The sequence below is a fragment of the Aotus nancymaae genome, unplaced genomic scaffold (assembly GCF_030222135.1).
Source record: "Aotus nancymaae isolate 86718 unplaced genomic scaffold, 86718_ANA_hifiasm-v0.15.2.pri h1tg000007l, whole genome shotgun sequence".
NCBI lineage: Eukaryota > Metazoa > Chordata > Mammalia > Primates > Aotidae > Aotus > Aotus nancymaae.
The window spans coordinates 43,702,578-43,723,961 of record NW_026988418.1 but is presented as its reverse complement, the minus strand read 5'-3'; the positions used below and the strand labels follow the sequence as shown (position 1 = coordinate 43,723,961).

The 21,384-nt window shown below is 36.5% G+C and overlaps 1 long non-coding RNA gene across 1 annotated transcript; it reads right to left on the bottom strand.

The window, feature by feature from the left end:
* Nucleotides 1-676: 676 nt before the first annotated feature.
* On the bottom strand, nucleotides 677-3,776 carry LOC105710275 (uncharacterized). Its single transcript, XR_001105725.1, has 3 exons — nucleotides 3,583-3,776; nucleotides 2,431-2,482; nucleotides 677-739 (listed from the first exon to the last, which is right to left on the bottom strand). It is a non-coding gene; the product is annotated as an uncharacterized LOC105710275 (long non-coding RNA).
* Nucleotides 3,777-21,384: the final 17,608 nt, after the last annotated feature.

The window sequence follows — 21,384 nt, the reverse complement described above, 5'->3', positions numbered from 1 at the left end:
TTAAATATTATTCGACTTTATTTTAAAAGAGGTCTTTCAGTACGCAAAGAACATCAATGGTGTTATCATTGATTCCCAAATAAACTTTTGGACAATTTTTTTCATTCTGCTGATAAACTTTTTCTGAGTCTATACCAGCCTGAGGAATGTGAAGAGATACTTATGAGCTAACTCCATATAGTTTCTTCTGGTGTCTTCATCTTTAAGTAATCCCATCTCTTATTTGATAACACTGAGAAATCTTTTTGAATAAACTTTCTGCTTTTCGGCAGGGCTAGATAGCGAACTATAGGTTTGGTTTGAAAGAAACACTTTCTAGTTTGTCCTAATCTTCTTTAGTGTCATGATGTATATGTGAAAATTTGGATGCAGAGTTCCAGGAAACATCTTCAAGATTGTTGTGTTCATATTCCACTTGCTCAAAAAGTCTTTGAAACAGAGTAAGAATTAAACTTGGCACATGAGCTTTGTTTATTGTCATTTTTTCCCCTCTTCTTGAGGATTTTGAGGTACACTGAATACAAAATTTTAATGCAGTATATAAATCTCCAAGGATGTGTGAAGACATAAATGATTATATTTTCAGATTTTACGAATCAAAAAATGGAAGTTTTGTATCTACTGATATCTGCAAGTATCATTTTCCATACTTTAGAATATCTCGACTTCGGTATTTGTAGATGGATCTAACACTGGATAGTGGGCTTAGTTGTTGTGGTAGGTGATGCTTCGTCCTGTCCTGGGGAACATTAAGAGAAAATCAGTCTCTCATAATATAAAAACTTTGTAAGCTGCTATAATTGAAATCTGCTTGGTAAAAGTTGTGATGATCTAAAGTTGGGAAAGAGAACAATTACATTTAATGTTTCTGAACTGAGATTAAATGTTAGGTTAGAATTTAAGTTAGAATTTAAGGTTAGAATTTAAGTTCCAAACCAAGATGAAGTAGGGTAAGTATAAATGTAAATAATCAGGTATTTGAGTTTAAAAATATATTAGTTTCAGAGCGCATAAAGATGTTAGCAATTAACACTAGAAAAGTGAGCTGCGAAAAAATAAAAAACAAAAAACCAACAACTATTTGGTTATTGGAATATATAGCCAATTGTAGAGTCACATAATTATATTTTCTTCACTGATCAGATTGCAACACCTTTCCTGTTTTATGCTGTCATTGCTGGCACCAACATACACTAGACTGGCCACTTCCTAGACAACCAGTCTATGAAAGGTGTTAAAAATCCATTCTTTGGAAATAGTCAGAAATATGGTTCTAGCTAACTCTGGTTTGCACCTGTAACTGCTAACATAACTGTTAAAATAAGAAAATGATCTAGCTCCAGAGCATGTAAGAAATCTCTTATTTGGAATCTGAACATGTGAAAGGAAAAAGTCATTTGTAACCTTCCATTGCTTTCTAAGACTGCTGTGCTGTACTGACTATAGGGTCTCTTGTTTGCTGAACACTCACACACAAAATCGTCATCTTTATCCTAATGGTGTCTGGCATTCTTAAAAACAGGATGGGGTATAGGGTGTTGGAGATTGAAGCAAGACAGAACTAAATTGCTTTGATGAAAAAAGGGAGAGGGGTTTAGGAGGTAGAAGACAGGAATGAAAAATGAAACAAGGAATTAAAGAACCAATGGCCAAAAAACTAAATACTAGTGTGGCCAGGGTAGGGGGACAGGAGGTTGATGAGAAATGGCATAGCAAGACTAAGAGAAAACTTGTCTAATTGGGGATTTTGGAGGAAAATGCTCTGGTTTGTTCAACTTACGCTCTCTTTCATTCTAACCTGTACATATTTGGAAAATTCAATACTCTTCTTTGATAAGTGAAGGTTATTTTTGGGAGAACCCAAAGAAGAGAATAAGGGGACAATTGATATATATTATTTCCAAATATCAAAATTATAGTTTATATTAATTGGCAATACATTTCTCCCTGTTTCACTAAATAAATGTTGATCAATACTGAAAAAAAATCAGATGACAAATTATAGGTGTGCCTGGAGCAACCTGTACTGATGGTCACATTGTAACAAGTAGAACACTGATAAACTAGAAAGCTTTTAAAGGAGGACTGCCCCAATAGTAGAAGGTCTTGAAATTAGGGTAGATGAAGATGTATTGTAGTGAAACATGACAGTATAAGAATAAGAATCGAAGGTGTATATTCAGGGTAAGGAGAGAGAGTCCCCATTGGCTTTGTGTTAGCTTGTATTGCAATAGGCAGAACCAGGATCAATAGAGGTTAGCGGTAGGAAAGTTAGACTGGTTTTAATATAAGAAGGAACTTTATAATAGTAGTTACTTTAGGAAGTCACTAATACCATTCAAGCAAATATTGGATATTCATTTCTTAATCATTATATTTGATGTATATATCTGGTCTACAGTTAGTAGAAGTGGAATTCTACAATTATACCTTTGGTTGGTTGTTCTTCCATCAAGTAGTGGGTTTGGCCAGTTCCTTCAAACTATGGTTCAATTCAGAGAAAATAAATAATTCATGTATTGTTGAGTTCTCTAAAGTAAACAAATAAAATCTCACATTTCAACTAGTTACATTATCATTATTTAATCACAATTTCTGAAATCAAATTTACCTCTTACATGTTTTGAAAACATAATTCACAAACAAATGAAATGTAATTTAAGTTACCATCAACTCTCATAAATAAGGGGCAAAAGCAAAAAATCTCATTTGAAATATGGTTTCAGAGTTTTGAAAATCAAGTTTATTCTTAGAAATGTATGTGAGGGAGAAAAGCATGGGAGAACATGTAAGAGATAATGAAATAAAGCAAAACGAAGAGAAAGGAGGAGGAAAGAATAAGGAGGTAGAGAAGGAGAAAACAGGCAGGATTAAGTGTGAATATGTGTGTTCTAGTTCCCATTCCAGTGCCTTTCAACAGGAGGACTGGAAGAGCAATGAGAAAAAAGATTTATTTTTTAAACATGTACAATTATGGAGAAAAGGCCACGACATGCCAAAATGTTGAAAAAAAGCAGCCCCTGAACTCTGACTAAAAGGATTATGAAACTCCAAAAATACACCAGACTGTGAGAACTACCACCTACATTTGCAATGTTTTACAAGTTAAAAATGTCACAGTGCATAAAAATAGTTTTTTTCACCCCTATGGATTGGTGGTTGGTGGTTTAACTTGAGAACCAGATTGCTGCGGTACTCTGAATAGCCTGAATATGCATTCACAGCATGGAAATAAAATGAAAAATGGCTTTCATCAGACTTTTCTCCTGTCCAGGAAACATATTTAGTCTTCTGTTTGCCTCAGTGTCTTTTTAGAGAGGGAAAAAAAGAGTATCTCTGTTTTCAAAAATGCTTGTAATCAATCCTTTCAAATCCAAAGTGATTGTGTCAGTTTTTGTCACGATTACATAAAGGTCTTTTCATGATTTTTTTTTTAAAAAACTAACTCAGCTAGGAAAAGTAAAATATTAAACAATGGCACACAATTTCTTAAGAATAGACTGATTTCTAAAGATACGCTGTGAAACCTGAAAGGGCTTATTTTAAAGGCTTAGTTTTTCTATGTTCAGCACAGTGACTCACTGTTGAAAAGCTTCCAGCTTTGATCACGTACACACAAACAAAAGGGGCTGTCTTCCAATCTCCTTGCATTCTCCGTTCCGAGAGCTCTTCTTTTCTCTTGTGGATCTTCTGCTTCCCAGTCCTGGAGCATTAGGAAACACCAAAGGTGTCCCAAACATATGGCTAACCACAAGGTTTCTGTGTGGGGTTTGGCTTTCAGTGTATCTGATGATTACACATTTCAAATAGCAACCCAGTCAGTGATTCCCCAAGCACAGCATGTCTCCATTTGGCTCCAGATGATCTGGGAGTGGATTTTTCTGTTTGAGGATTACCCATGTCTGTAATGGCCCAGCTTCTGTTCCTTTGACCCTTTGGTCACCTCTGCATCCTGGTGATCAAGCTGCAATGATAGCTCATTCAATTGTTCAGGAGCTGCAGTGGCCCTGGGAAGCCAGGTGGGCGCACAGGAGCAGGTGAAAATGACCCGTTAGGAGAAACAGAAACTTTAAACAAAAGCTCATATGTTTAATTCACCACTGAAGGCTTTTACTTCCCCTTGAACTTTTTTTTAAACTTGTGGCTTTCCTTTTAACCCTGGGGTTGGTTCATATAATCAAAAAATTATTGTTAACGGAGAGTTGAAGGGCTCGTTTTTTATTTTTCATTCTATCAGAGGGAAAAGCTAAGAAACTCTTTGAAGTCCTTAAAACATCTGGTGTAGCATAAATGTTTCCACATCGTGTAACTGAGTAACAAGTTATCTTTATCTCCTCCTACTCCCCCCACTCTCCCCCCACCTTTATTTTTTTCTTTTTCTCACTTCGTCTTTGAAGATATAGTTTTCTCTGCCAGGAACTTTCTTTTACTCCTTCTTTTGCTAAATTCCTTGGGAAAACTGATCAAAACAGATGTACTGGAGTTCACTGTGCTTCTTTTGTATGCTGCCATAGATTTGGACTTTATGCAGATTCTATTACACTTACAATTAATTATTCAGTAAGTAATAATTATACAGGAGTTATCTCTTTAGTATCCATCTTCCCTACACCTCAAGTGGGTTGAGATGGGTGTTGATTTTTTTTTCACGTGCATTTGTGGTTAGCAGAATTCCTGGCCCTTGTTGTTGAATTTAAAAAAATGATTAAATATATGAATGAATGAAGGAAAATCTCAGTAATGTTTTTCTTGACTTTTTAGATTATGACAAAGTATTTTTTAAAGTGTCTTTCTTGGTTAACTCAATAAACTTTCTATATATTGGGCAAGTACCTTGGGCAATCCAAAGGCAGGACCAAGAAACATTAGACCTTACTTCTCTGAGTTCCTGCTTTTCTCCACATGCCATACTCACTGTGGTCCAGCTCAGTCTTTTTTTTTTTTTTCTGGAGACCATCTTGCTCCATCACACAGACTGGAATACAGTGGCATGATCACTGCTCACTGCAGTCTTTTTTTTTTTTTCTCATTTCTTTTTAGTACTGAATAATATATTTTATAGATGTTTCAGAGTTTATCCATTCACTTACTGAAGGACGTCTTGGTCACTTCCAGTTTTTGTCAGTTGTAAGTAAAGCTGCTGTAAACATTTGTGTGCGGATTTTTGTACAGATGTAAGCTTTTTTTTTGGAAGAAAGAAAGAGAGAAAGAAAAAAAGAATGAAGGAGAGGAAGAAAAAGGAAGAGAAAGAGGGAGAGAGAATGGGAGTATTGCTTTATTGCCCAAGCTAGAATGCAGTCTGGAAATGGGTATTGAAAACCTCTTTTATGCCAATAATTATGCTTAATGATAGAGACAGGAAGGAATAAGGGAAGAAAATAACAAACAAGCAGCCAACCAATATTTCATTTAAACCTATGAAATGCTATGAAATTATTGAGGAGTGATTTACTTCCAATTATGTAGTCACTTTTGGAATAGGTGTGGTGTGGTACTGATAAGAATGTATGTTTTGTGTATTTGAAGTGGAGAGTTGTATAAATGTTTCTTAAGTTTACTTGTCCTGGGTCTGAGTTCAAGTCCTGAATGTCCTTGTTAATTTTCTGTCTTGTTGATGTGTCTAATATTGACAATGTGATGTTACAGTCTCCCACTATTATTGTGTGGGAGTCTAAGTCTCTTTATCAGTAACTTGTCTTATGTATCTGGGTGCTCCTGTATTGGGTGCGTGTATATTTAGAATCATTAGCTCTTCTTGTTGCATTGATCCTTTTACCATTATGTAATGTACTTCTTTGCCTCTTTTGATCTTTGTTGCTTTAAAGTCTATTTTATCAGAGGCAAGAATTGCAACTCCTGCTTTTTATTTATTTGTTTATTTTTGCTCTCTGTTTGGTTGGTAAATCTTCCTCGATCCCTTTGTTTTGAGTCTTTGTGTATCGTTGCATGTGAGATGGGTCTGGATGCAGCATACTGATGGGATTTGGCTTTTTATCCAATTTGAGTAATAATATATATGAATTTAATACTGCTGTTTGATGCTAGCTGGCTGTTTTGCCCATTAGTTGGTGTAAATTTTTCATTATGTTGATGCTCTTTACTTTTTGATATATTTTTGGAAAGGCTGATACTGGTTGTTCCTTTATATGTGTAGTGCTTCTTTCAGAAGCTCTCGTAAAGCAGGCCTGGTGGTGGTGAAATCTCTAAGTACTTGCTTGTTCGCAAAAGATTTTATTTTTCCTTCACTTGTAAAGCTTAGTTTGGCTGGATATGAAATTCTGGGTTGAAAGTTCTTTTCTTTAAGGATGTTGAATATTGGCCCCCACTCTTTTCTGGCTTGTAGGGTTTCTGCTGAGAGATCTGCTGTTAAGTCTGATAGGCTTCCCTTTGTGGGTAACCTGACCTTTCTCTCTGGCTGCCCTTAGTATTTTTTCCTTCATTTCAACCCTAATAAATCTGACGATTATGTGCCTTGGAGTTGGTCTTCTTGAGGAATATCTTTGTGGTGTTCTCTGTATTACCTGGAGTTGAATATTACCCTGCCTTACTAGGTTGGGAAAGTTTTCCTGAATGATATCCTGAAGAGTATTTTCCAACTTGGATTCATTCTCTTCGTCACATTCAGGTACACCTATCAAACGTATATTAGGTCTTTTCACATAGTCCCATATTTCTTGGAGACTTTGCTCATTCCTTTTTATCCTTTTTTCTCTAATCTTGTCTTCTCGTTTCATTTCATTAAGTTGGTCTTCGACCTCTGATATCCTTTCTTCTGCTTGATCAATTCGACTGTTAAAACTTATGCATACTTCACGAAGTTCTCATGTTGTGTTTTTCAGCTCCATTAATTCACTTATATTCCTCTCTAAATTGTCTATTCTCGTTAGCATTTCGTCAAACCTTTTTTCAAAGTTCTTAGTTTCTTTGCATTGGGTTAGAACAAGTTCTTTTAATTCACAGAAGTTTCTTATCATCCACCTTTGAAACCTACTTCTGTTAATGGAACGCACTCGTTCTCCATCAGGCCTTGTTCCGTTGCTGATGAGGAACTGTGATTCCCCTGTAGAGGGAGAGGTATTCTGATTTTGAGTATTCTCTGCCTTTTCAGGCTGGTTTCTTCCCTTCATTATTTATTTATTCATGTAGTCTTTGTAATTACCGACTTTCAAATTAGGTCTCTGAGTGGATTTCCAACTTGTTGATTACTAGCCCCAAAATCTGAGCAATCCACTGCACTGGCCAAAACAGCGGTGTTAAGATTGATGGTGCTTTTCTGCCTGGGAATCTCCAGTCTGGCTCCCTTCTTGAGTCCGTCCTTCAATCAGCTGAATAGGGGACTCTGCCTTCCCGGAGCTCCAAACAACGTTGGCCAAAAGGGGATCCAGTCTCGCTCACTCTGCACCAAGAACTGCTGCACCAAGGCGCCAGCAAAACCTCTGCACCGGCCACAAGAATTGCCCTGGTGACACGTGGGGCTCCTCTGCTGGGAATCTCTTGGTCCATGAGCAACAAAAATTCATCTGAAAGTGTGGCATCCTCTCGTTCTCTGCGCTTTCACTGGGAGCTATGATCCTGAGCTGCGAGTGATCAGCCATCTTCGATCTCTCTCCGCTCACTGCAGTCTTGACCTCCCTGGCTTAAGTGATCCTCTCACCTCAGCCTCCTTAGTAGCTGGAACTATAGAAGTGTGCCACCACACCTGGCTAATTTTAGTATTTTTGTAGAGATGGTGTTTTGCCATGTTGCCCAGGCTGATCTCGAACTTCTGGGCTCAAGCCATCCACCTGCCTCAGCTTCCCAAAGTGCTGGGATTACCAGTGTATGCCACTGTGCTGGCCCAAGCTCAGTCTTCAACTCTTATTTTGGTACTTCTGAGTGAGCAGAAATAAGGGAAAGCACAAGCAGATGGCAGTGACGATGAGGAGAGGAGCCTCAGGGCTAGAAGAGAGTGGAAAGTGAGCTGAGGTGGCATTTCCTGTTGAACAGCCAGTCTTGACTTTAAATTAGAAGTTGAAATTGGTTGAAGCAGACCTTTCAGTCTCCCTATTTTCAACAAATGTCTCCTCTCTGTGAGATTGTTTTTTCCTTCTAAAAAGCTCTCTGTCTTAACTTCCAGATTCAGTGATTACCTCCTAACAAAGCATTGTGTCCTCTGGGGTATTGTTTACTCCTTCAAAATGTCTGTGATTTACCAAATGTCTCTGCTGTGTGTGAATACTGAGGGGACTGCTCTTCCTAGAGGGGAAACTGAAAGGAAATTAGGCCCTAGAATCTGCGTATCTGGATTTGAGTCCTGACTTACTTGGTGAATTACTTCACTGCTCATGCCTGCCTTTTTTCATGTGAATGTCCACACCCTCTACTTCATATTTTGTTGTGAGAATAAGACATGGTATTGAAACATTTTGTAAATCTTGACTCAAATCTGTTCTTCCTCCTCCTTCTCAATAAGGGATACATATGCCCTTAAATATTATCAGATAGCTATATTTTATGCCATCTACAATTTTCTAAAAGCAAAGCCTTAAAACCAAGCTACTTTTTTTTTTTTAAATAATAAAACATTAACAAAGGCTACTGTTTACTAAATGTCTGATGTGGTGAGGTGATCTAAATAGCAGTAATTAAATTTGAATAATTATTTTCTTTTATAGATTTAGAAACTGAGACTCAAAATTTATGTGGCTGCATTTTTAATCCAGTTCTGAGTAGAAACATCATCTTTTAAAATCTCTATCTACAAAGAAATCTTTCTTTTAAGAGGAATTCATTGATTTTTTGGAGAATTTTAGATACTCGAATGGGCTTGTGTGGGAAATATTAAGAGATGGGATTCTTTAGGCTTCCAAAAAGTTTTAAACTTTAGACCCATGTTTTAAAACTGCACATGTGAAGAAAATTTACATATAATTTCATGGGTTTTATGAACTGCCTTAAGCCAGTTCACAGATCTTTGGCTTAAAAATCCCTGCATTAAGGTATAATAAGCCCCATAACATAAAATTCCTTTATAGTAAACAACTAGCTTGGGACTCCAAGGTTAGAAGACAGCTAGCTCAATGTGGCTCATGTAGAGCTAAGCCAGATTTTTCAATGGCAGCACATTTGACGTTTTGAGACCTTATAGTTGTTTGTTATTAGATCTGTCCTGTGCATTGTAGAATGTTTCCAACAAGTATCCTCGTCCCTTCACTCACTAGGTGCCAGTAATTAGTGTCCCCCTACTCCCCATTTGTGAGACTACAAATGTCTCCACAATTACCTACCAATTCCTTGGAGACAAAGATCTCCTCCACTTGAAAGCCACTGAGCTAAACTCAACTGACTGCTGAGGCAGTATGTTTAAGCATGAGTCCCTACCAGTTGATGTTTGAAGTTGCTGGATTTATGAATGTTTGTGTTTACTGAGCCATTAAAGCTTCACTTTCAGAGTGGGGTGGGGGTCCTTGGCAGCTGCCAAACTGATTAGTTTTGTTTTTCTCCCCAGTGACAGACTAGGTAAGGGGTGATGGTGAGTGCAACTGTGCTCCAAAATACTTTCATCTCACATTTCACCACTTAAAGATTCATTTCAGTTAACAAACTACTTTTTAGAAAGTAACCCACCCTCCCCAAAGGACAATTAAATCATATTTGCACCTAACTGTGATTTTCCTAATTAGACCTTGCTAAGAACATGTTTAATCTTTGAAAGCACTAGGGTTCAGTTCAAGCCATGAAAAAAAAAGTTAGGAGTGTCGAATTCTAGAACCTAGTGTCATTTGGTTTCTGAGGGGACTGGGATCTGGAAGCCACTGATGTCACCTGCTTTTTAATCATGGATAGTGTCCTGCCTACAGAAATGACTGAGAGGAAGATAATAGTGACAAGTTCCAGCATCTCTCCTTTCCCTGACCTGCCACCCCGCCCCAAATTTTGTATTTCTTTTAAGTAAAAAAGGAGTTGGGCAGGGAGAAACAGGAGTGTATAGTGTAAATTACCAAACAACAGGAGTGTGTAGTTATTTGAATTAATCTCTTTTATTACTCATCTCAATCCCAGCAGTGAAATTTGCATTTCATATTTTAAAAATATGGAGGTTCAGAGATGCTAAAGAACTTGTCTAACTTCAAACATTCATTAACTGTTAGAATTGAGGTCTGACTCCATAGCTCCTGCTTTTCTCTTGCTTCCATCTTCTCTGTCCCCCCTTCCACTTTCTCTCCTATCTCTTTTTCTTTCTCCCCATTTTATTTCTTCTTTGACGATCTGCATAAATGTATATGTAAAGTACAAAATGTAATAATTAAATAGATTCCCATGAGCCACTATTCAACTTAACAACTAAGGCATTGCAAGGGTAATTACTGGTACTTCTATGATCCTTTCTTCTGTCTCCCTATCTCTCCCTGCAGATAAGCGTTATCTTAAATTTAGTGCTTATAGTTGCTTTGGCTTTTAAAACTTCCTGTACACACACACAGTCATCCCTTCATATGAGCAAGTATTGGTTGCTGAACTCCCTGTGGATACTAAAATCTACGGGTGCTCAAGTCCCTGATGTACAATGTATTTGCATATTACTATGCTTATCCTCTCATATACTTTAAATCATCTGCAGATTACTTATAATAGTGAATACAATGTAAATACCATGTTAATAGTTGTTCTGCTGTATCGTTTAGGGAATAATGACAAGAAAAAGATCTGTGCATGCTCAGTACAGACACGTTATTTTTTTATGAATATTTTTCATCCACATTTGGTTGAATCTATGGATTTGGAGCACACAGATTTGGAGGGCCAACTGTATTGTATATGTGAATACCTGAATTACATATAATCAGAAACAGCAGAAACCTCAGGCAGAAGCCATTCGAAAACATCGGTAGGATAAGTTGAATTACCAACTTTAAATGAAATTCACTCAGCCTAAAAGAAAACTCCCATCTTCAAGCAAGTACCAGAGAATGACATATAACCTATTAGTTTTAAAGGGCTGACAAATAAGACAACCCAATATTGTATTTCTGGGAGTCATCTATGTTTTGGCTCATAGCTAAAAGTCATTTATTTTTAAAGCTCTAAAACATACCATCCTGTGACTGTGTCATAATTATTTAACAATTTTTCCCATAATTGGATAAATTAGTCCCTTTCACAGTTTTTCTATTATGACTTATGCTAATATGAAAATTTGACTACAGGTTTCTTGGTTCAGGACGTCTATCCATCAGTGGATCTAGTGTTATAGGACAGACTTCTGAAAGTGGTATTGCTGAGGCATATGGAATGCACAACTCTATGAGATGCTGCCAAACTGCTTTCCATAAGGATTTTTCCAATCTATACTCCTACCAAGAATATCTGAGAGTCTGTATTGATTTGCATCATTTCCTACACTTGGTGTTTCAGACACTTTGCCAATCTAGTGGATGTAAAGTAGCATCTCATTATGATCTTAGTTTGGATTTATCTGATTCCTAGCGAGGTTGAACATCTTCCTATAAATTTATTTGCCAGTTGAGTTCCCTTCTCTGTGAAATGACTGCCTATCTTTTTGTCCATTTGTAGCTTTATTCTTTTCTTACTGATTTGCAGAAGTTTTAATAATAATTTTATAATCTAGTTTATGTTTTACAAATATCTGATCCCAGTTTGTGCCTTGTCTTTGTTTTTTAAATAGTGGGCATGATTTAGGCTTTGCCCACTACATCTTGACTTCTCAGGAAGAGCAACACTGTTGTTCAAATTGGACTCTCCAGTTTTTTCTCTTTATCCTTAAAAATTGATGTGCTGTTGCATTTGGTTTGCCAATATTTCATTGAAGATTTTTGCATTGATGTTCATCATGGATATTGGCCTGTGATTTTCTTTTATCCATCACTATCAAGTAGGCTTCATCCTGGGGATGCAAGGCTGGTCGAACATATGCAAATCTATAAACATAACCCATCGTATAAACAGAACCAAAGACAAAAACCACGATTATCTCAATAGATGCAGAGAAGGCCTTCGACAAAATTCAACAATGCTTCATGCTAAAAACTGTCAACAAACTAGGTATCGATGTAACGTAGCTCAAAATAATAAAAGCTATTTATGACAAATCCACAGCCAATATCATACTGAATGGGCAAAAGCTACAAGCATTCCTTTTGAAAACTGGCACTAGATAAGGATGCCCTCTCTCACCACTCCTATTCAATACAGTATTGGAAGTTTTAGCCAGAGCAATCAGGCAAGAAAAAGAAATAAAGGGTATTCAGTTAGGAAAAGAAGTCAAATTGTCTCTATTTGCAGATGACATGATTGTATATTTAGAAGACTCTATCATCTTAGCCCAAAATCGCCTTAAGATGATAAACAACTTCAGCAAAGTCTCAGGATACAAAATCAATGTGCAGAAATCATAAGCATTCCTATAAACAAATAACAGACAAATAGAGAGCCAAATCATAAGCAAACTCCCATTCACAATTGCTACAAAGAGAATAAAATACCTAGGAATACAACTAACAAAGGAAACAAATAACCTCTTCAAGGAGAACTACAAACCACTGCTCAAGGAAATAGGAGAGGACATACACAGATGGAAAAACATTCCATGCTCATGGGTAGAAAGAATCAATATCATGAAAATGGCCATACTGCCCAAAGTAATTTACAGATTCAGTGCCATCCCCATCAAGCTACCATTGACCTCCTTCACAGCACTGGAAAAAACCACCTTAAACTTCATAAGGAACCAAAAAAGAGCCCACATAGCCAAGACAATCCTAAGCAAAAAGAACAAAGTTGGAGGTATCATGCTACCTGACTTCAAACTATGCTACAAGTCTACAGTAATCAAAACAGCTTGGTGCTGGTACCAAAACAGAGATATAGATCAATGGAACAGAACAGAGGCCTCAGAGGCAACACAACATATCTACAACCACCCGATCTTTGACAAACATGACAAAAACAAGCAATGGGGAAAGGATTCCCTGTTTAATAAATGGTGGTGGGAAAACTTGCTAGCCATGTGTAGAAGGCTGAAACGGGACCCCTTCCTTAAACCTGATACAAAAATTAACTCCAGATGGATTAAGGATTTAAACATAAGATCTAACACTGTAAAAACCATAGAAGAAAACCGAGGTAATACCATTCAGGACATAGGCTTAGGCAAGGACTTCATGACTAAAACACCAAAAGCAATGGCAACAAAAGCCAGAATAGACAAATGGGATCTAATTAAATGTTAGAGCTTCTGCACAGCAAAAGAAACATCATTAGAGTGAACTGGCAACCAACAGAATGGGAAAAAATTTTTGTAACCTACCCATCTGAGAAAGGGTATCCAGAATATCCAGAATCTGCAAAGAACTAAAACAGATTTACAAGAAAAAAACAAGCCCATTCAAAAGTGGGCAAAGGATATGAACAGACAGTTTTCAAAAGAAGACATTTATGCGGCCAACAAACATGAAAAAACGCTCATCATCACTGGTCATTACAGAAATACAAATCAAAACCACATTGAGATACCATCTCACACCATTTAGAATGGTGATCATTAAAAAATCTGGAGACAACAGATGCTGGAGAGGATGTGGAGAAATAGGAACACTTTTACACTGTGGGTGGAAGTGTACATTAGTTCAACCATTGTGGAAGACAGTGTGGCAATTCCTCCAGGATCTAGAAATAGAAATTCCACTTGACCCAGCAATCCCATTATTGGGTATATACCCAAAGGGTTATAACTCGTTCTACTATAAAGACACATGCACACATATGTTCACTGTGGCACTGTTTACAATAGCAAAGACCTGAAACCAACCCAAATACCCATCAGTGATAGACTGGGCAAAGAAAATGTGGCACATATATGGTGTATAACCATGGAATCCTATGCAGCCATAAAAAAAGATGAGTTCATGTCCTTTGCAGGGACATGGATGAAGTTGGAAATCCTCATTCTCAGCAAACTGATACAAGAACAGAAAACCAAACAGTGCATGTTCTCACTAATAAGCAGGTATCCAACAATGAGAACAGGTGGACACAGGGAGGGGGACATCACACAGTGGAGTCTGCTAGGGGTGTGGGGGGCTAGGGGAGGGATAGTGGGGGGTGGGGAGTTTGGGGAGGGATAACATTTGGAGAAATACCTAATGTAGGTGATGTGGGGATGGAGGCAGCAAACCACCATGGCATGTGTATACCGATGTAACAATCCTGCAAGATCTGCACATGTACCCCAGAAATTAAAGTATAAAAATAATTATAGAACACTGGTTTGAGTATTCCTCCTTTTCACACTTTTGTGTTTTCACTTGTGCCCAGCTGTAATCTATAGTAAGTACGGAAAAGTTTTCATTTCGTCAATGAATTGGAAATAAAGATGTGCTGGAAATATGTTCATTTCAGATGAAAAGCAGTAGGTGTGAGCTAAGGTCTTCAGCTTATGTATGTGAGATGGCAGCACCTGGACAATTGCATCTTGGAGGCAAGATTAGATCTATGAGGCAGAAATTGGCCTCTTCTTCAGAATGAAACTTACAATAGGAAAACTATTTGTCCCTGGTTCTATAATTTCTTCTTTCAGAGACTAAGTCAACGGTATTTATCTTCCCCAAATTTGTTTATTTTCCCCACAGTGCTGGCATTCTAATAATTCAAAATTGATTAGAGTTTAGAAACAAAATCCCTAGGTAACTATTTTTTTGTGGCTTTTACTTACTTTGAAGTGCCAAGTCTAAGAAAAGAGTCTATTTAAGTTAATTTACACCTTGGGGATACAGGCTTCATTTGGGGCTTGCAGAATTCCAATTAAATAGAATTGGGTACCAAACTCACCTCATCCCTTTGTGAGAGTGGCTTCTGGAAAGGAGAAAAGAATAAACATTTTACAATCCCATCCAGACAGAAAACTTGGGCTATGGGTTTTGCTCAGGACTGGAGACACCTGTTCCATTCCTTGGAATACGAAAACTATCTGTTCAGTTAAACTTTTTCTATTTTTCTTCCAGATAAAGCTACTTTAATTGACTGGGTAATATAAATGTGATAATAGTTATCGACATACCTTCACATTCATCTAATAACCATATAGTAAACGATTTCAGATATTGCTAAAGATGCATTAAATGATCTTTGTCTTTTATATCATTTAATTATGATATAAATGTGTAAGCAGCATGCTTGACCTTTAGTTGAGGCAGGTGGTATGGGTGATTGCTAGCAGAGAGTGCAGCAGAGTAAATTGTACTAATTTTGGGGAAGAAAATGTGAATCATTTCACAGAAAAAAGTGGGTTAAAAATTGGGCTCTAATGTCCAGTTGTGTGACTTTACACAACTTATTCTCTTGAGAGTCTATTCCATAGTTTAAAATAGGTCAAATGTTTAATTCCCAGTGGTGCTGTGAGGATAAGAAAAGATACCTGTATGAAGTCTGGCATGAAGTAATGGCATGCTTAAAATGGTAACTATAATTTATCTATTAATGATTTTCTTACTTTTTGCTAAAAATATTTAGTTCATTTTAAGTTTTTTTTTTTTTCATTGAAAAAACCTGGTAACCATCAAATTCTCCTTTCTTGATTATGAGGATAAGGCAATTTTCAAGTAAACTTTTACACCCTCTTAAAGTTAGGATGGGATTATAGCTTTTTAATATATAAAGTTACCATTGTTTTCTTTTACTGATCTCTGTGGGAAACATTACTAAGAATGTGTGCTGAGAAATGAGAAAGTATTTTTTAATAGATCCTTTAAGTTTACAGAAATGAATGATGATGACAGAAAAACAAAGAATTAATCAGATAAGCATAAGTGAGCAGTATTTTTTTAAAATTATACTTAAAGTTCTGGGGTACATGTACAGATCGTGCAGGATTGTTACATAGGTATACACATGCCATGGTGGTTTGCTGCCTCCGTCCCGCCATCACCTACATTAGGTATTTCTCCAAATGAGATCTCTCCCCAATCCCCCTACCCCCTACCATCCCTCCCCTAGCCCTCCCATCCCCCAACAGGTCCCGATGTGTGATGTTCCCCTCCCTGTGTCGATCCATGTGTTCTCATTGTTCAACACCCACTTATGAGCAGTGTTTTGTTTTCTGTTCTTGTCTCAGTTGCTGAGAATGAGGATTTCCAGCTTCATCCATGTCCCTGCAAAGGATATGAACTCATCCTTTTTTATGGCTGCATAGAATTTCATGGTGTATATGTGCCACATTTTCTTTGTCCAGTCTATCACTGATGGGTATTTGGGTTGGTTTCAGGTCTTTGCTATTGTAAACAGTGCCACAATGAACATATGTGTGCATGTATCTTTATCTTAGAATGATTTATAATCCTTTGGATATATACCCAGTAATGGGATTGCTGGGTCAAATGGTATTTCTATTTCTAGATTCTTGAGGAATTGCCACACTGTCTTCCACAATGGTTGAACTAATGTACACTCCCACCAACAGTGTAAAAGTGTTCCTATTTCTCCACATCCTCTCCAGCATCTGTTGTATCCAGATTTTTTAATGATCACCACTCTAACTGGTGTGAGATGGTATCTCAATGTGATTTTGATTTGCATTTCTCTAATGAACAGTGATGATGGGCATTTTTTCATATGTTTGTTGGCTGCATAAATGAAGTGAGCAGTATTGATAAATTTTCAGTACTATCAGAGTAGCATGAAAAATGCTTGTGTAAGTAAAGCCAGTGGGGATATAGGCTATTAAAATGATTTTGGAAAGGAATATGTTAGCATCTGTTAAAATTTACATATGGACAAATGTTTAATTAATAAATCTTAGAAAATTAGCTAGCGTATAATATAATCAGTAATTTAACCAACGTTTATTGAAGGCGGTGAAATACTATGGAAAGGGCAGGAGCTTTAGGTTCAGATTGCACTGGGTTTGAATATTGGCTTGGTTGTTTTCTATTTGTTCAAGTTCAAACATGTTTTTCCCATTTGAATCACATTTGCCTTGATATAGTATAGAAATAAAATGCCTATTGGTAATTAAAAATATATTGCATATGAAATTCGTAGCATAAAACTTGAAAAGATGTAGGCTGTCAATATATAGTAGATGCCATGAAAATAATAATGATCACAATTGGTTAAATATGGAAGCATAATATTAGGACAGATATGAATAAAATACGTTGTTTTCCTAAAGTAATCCAAATATTAGTCTAGTAAAGAAATAAAGTATAATTAAACATTGGCTAGAAATTAACTACGTTTAGAACATCTATGTATCGAATGTTGTAAAATCATAGAGGGCAGAGTTACAAACTGATGAATTTGGTGCAAAAGAATGGTAATCTGATGGACAGAAAGCAGGAAGGATATTATTAGCAGTAAAATCACATTTTTATGGCAGTAAATTCAGGGAACAGCAAGTTATTCAATATGGTTTAGCAAAATGTCCCTCAAAATGTAGTATATGTAAAGATTACCTGCAAAAATTCTCAAAAATAGTTTTTTAGACTTCTCTTTAGGAAATTATAATTCGTTGCTGATATAAAATACCCAAAACCTACATTTTTTTTGAGATGGGGTCTCTCTGTCATAGGCTAAGGTGTAATAATTCAATTATAGCTCCCTGCAGCCTTAAACTCCTGGGCTCAAGTGATCCTCCCTGCCTCAGCCTCAAGAGTAGTTGGGACCAAAGACACAGGCCACCATGCCTGGCTAAAAATCTACATGGGGGGAAAAAAAAAAAGCAACCACGTGATTTAGATGTAGGTAGTTTTCTGACCTTTTTAAATACAAGGTCCTAAAAAAACATAAAGTATAGATTGGAAATATTCAAGCCAAGGAGTCAAATTAGAACATTATTAGGAGTGTCTCAGTCAGAGAAAATCAGACGGAACAGAAGAAAATGTTTTGTGATATATTAAGGACATAGAAGATAACAAAATCTGATGATTGTTGTAAACAAAAAGTGGGGAAGAATTCAGACTGTACAGGAGAAAATATTTTGTGAGATATTAAGGACATAGAAGATAATAAAACTTGCTGATTGTTATAAACAAAAAGTGGGGAAGAATTCAGCCTTGAAAAACCTTTTTTTCTTGTCAAATTACTATTCCCAAACAATTGAGACCTTGATCTTAGGCACATATATATTCAACCATCTTTGAATACATCCATGTATTGCGTTCTAAGTAAATGTTTACCTCAACTGTTTCAGTAAAGAAAAAATTGCTTAGAATTGCAGTAAGCATGTGCATTAAGAAAGGAATGAAATAAAATGTATACTATTTTTTTAAGAGATGAGGTCTCACTCTCTCAGCCAGGCTGGAGTGCAGTGGGGTGGTCATAGCTCACTGTAACCTTGAACTGCTTGGCTCAATGGATCCTCCTGTGCCACCATGCCTGGTTAAATGTTTAAATTTTTTTGTAAAGACAGGGTGTTGCTGTGCTGCCCAGGCTGGGCTCAAACTCTTTACCTCAAGGGATCCTTTTGCATTGGCATCCCAAAGCATTGGCATTATAGGCATGATCCAGGATACCTAGCCAACTTTGTATTATTGGGAGTATCAATCCTTCTTGCTAGAGTGGAACTATAATCATCATTTTGCATGATTTGTTTTCTTGTAAGGCGCACAAGCACGTTGAAGGCAACTAAAAGTTGAATTCCCTTGGTTGGTTAATCCTTCCCTCCTATTTGTTTGTTTTTGAAGTACGGCTCTTCACTTATACTCTCTACCACTCATTCTCTCCTCCTTTTAAGGAGAGTTTACATATTGATGCTTCCTCACAGAGTGATGCTAACTATTTCATTTTTGATGGGCCATTCCCTGTTGAAATACAAACATACCTGCATATGGTGATACATTAAAGATTCATAACCAATTCATTTGTAGGTTTAATAAATTTATAAAATCCTCTCCTGTAGGCTATCTAGATGAAATAGCTCCCTACACATGGTGTTGTAAGGACTAACTGGAAAAACAGTAAAAGGATATCTAGAGTTATTCTTTGTCAGTGTTGTCAGGGAAGGGTGGAAATCATGCTAGCCCTCTGTATAAGTTTCCAGCATAGTTACCACCGGAAAATACAAAGGCCACTAAACATATTAAAAATATACCAATCTTCCTAATTAAGGAAAAACAAAGAAGATGCTAGCATACCATTTTATAAAAAACAAAACAAAAATTCATCAGATAAGCATAAGAGAGCACTTGAGGCCGGGCGCGGTGGCTCACGCCTGTAATCCCAGCACTTTGGGAGGCCGAGGCGGGTGGATCACGAGGTCAAGAGATCCAGACCATCCTGGTCAACATTGTGAAACCCCGTCTCTACTAATACAAAAAAAAAATTAGCTGGGCATGGTGGCGCGTGCCTGTAATCCCAGCTACTCAGGAGGCTGAGGCAGGAGAATTGCCTGAACCCAGGAGGCGGAGGTTGCGGTGAGCCGAGATCGCGCCATTGCACTCCAGCCTGGGTAACGAGAGCGAAACTCCGTCTCAAAAAAAAAAAAAAAAAAAAAAAAAAAAAAAAAAGAGAGCACTTGAGATAAATTTTCAGTACTATCACAGAGTAGAGTGAAAGTGCTTAAGTAAAGCCAATGGGGATATAGACTATTTAAACCATCTTGGAAAGAAATCTGTTAGCATCTGTTAAAATTTACATACAAGCATATCTGTAAAACATCATCCCAGCTTTTAGGGATTATTGATTAAAAATATAAAATCACCAACATGGACAATTGTACATGTTAAGATATTTAATGTATTATTGTTTTCATTGGCTCCCAAACTGAAAGAATCTTGAGTGTCTATTGATAGACAAAGGGTTAAAAATTATGGTACATATCTAAGAAGAAATATTAGTTAGTTATTAAAAGAATGAGTTGGATCTGTATGTATTGACCCAAAGGAATGTCCATGATATATTATGAAGTGAAAAGAATAAACTACAGAGTTGTGGATATAGAACACTGTGATAAACAAGGTTTAGAAAGACACTTTTACAAACTCTCAGACTTTTCATGACCTCAGAATGGTAAGATTGAAAGTATGTCTGTGTATGGTTTGTATTAGGTTGGTGCAAAAGTAATTGCAATTATTGCCTTTAAAAGTAACAACAAAACCACAATTACATTTGCACCAACCTAATATTTTTATGCAACTATATATTGCTAATGTAATATTTAAAATGTAACCAAGTATAGCAGAGAGGATGAGATTTAGTAAGAAATGTGGCACCTAGTGACAACAGGGTTCAATATAACCTGTTACAGGTGATCCACATATGCAAAATTAAGGCTCAACCTTGTATACCAAAAGCTGGAAATTTTTCTTTATTTTGACATGGATAATGTTTGATGGAGGCAAGAACTAGTAATATGCTATTGATCAATTTCTTTTAATATTTGTTTTCCTTTAAAATTAAGGTTTTTCTTACAAAAAATGAATTATGGCTAAAGTTTTGAAATTTTGAACAGAAATTCCATGAAGCCTAAAGCATCTGGGTAATGTATGAGTCACAGGGAAAGAATCTATCACTATCTGAACAAAGCTTTTCTCTAAAAACATAAGCAGGGCAATAGGTCATGGGTGATCGATTACTTTATTTGTAATGACATAAGTAAATATTAACAGAACTGCACTCTTCAGAATAATTGATGACTAGTTAAAAATAACTTACACATTTATTATGTAGAGTTTTAAAGAGTTGATTTTATTTTCTTCTTTTATTATTTTCTTACCACTCCTTTTTAGAAAAGATTTTCTGAGAAATCAAGAAAGTGAGTGGTTTCCTAATGAGAAGTTTCTTTTTACACCCAGGGGAGGGAGGGATATATGAGCTAAGCAATTCTCATTTTGATCCTTTAATTGTATAATTGACTTAATACTTGGATCAAAACCCTTTCTCACAAAATCCATGTGATATAGATGTAACATTAATTCTGCTTGACCATCATGTTATACCTTGTCACTCATTAATATGTTTCATTTATACATAGTTATCAATCATCATACTTAGGGAAAAGTAATAGTAATGAAGAACAAAACAGACAAAGTTTCTGCCTTGTGGAACTTGCTTTCTTTCAAAGTGGTTATTAGACTTACCTCTCCCTATATATCACGTGCCATTTCCATTCAGACCCAAAAAAGTGATCAGAAGTTTTTTCCTCTTATTGGCTATATTATTTCCATTTAGCTGCTATTTTAGACCTTATACTATATTGAGCATAATTTGTAGTTTGGAATTTTCTTATTTAACAATACCTCATTTAATGATTTTAACTGACTATTATTTTTTAAAAAACCTATTTCACAGTGGTTTAAGTATTACATTGCTATATTCCATCAAAAAATGAGTGCTTCCTAAGTCAAGCACCATGCTAGGGCTTAGGATAATTATTCAAAGCAAAAGTTATGG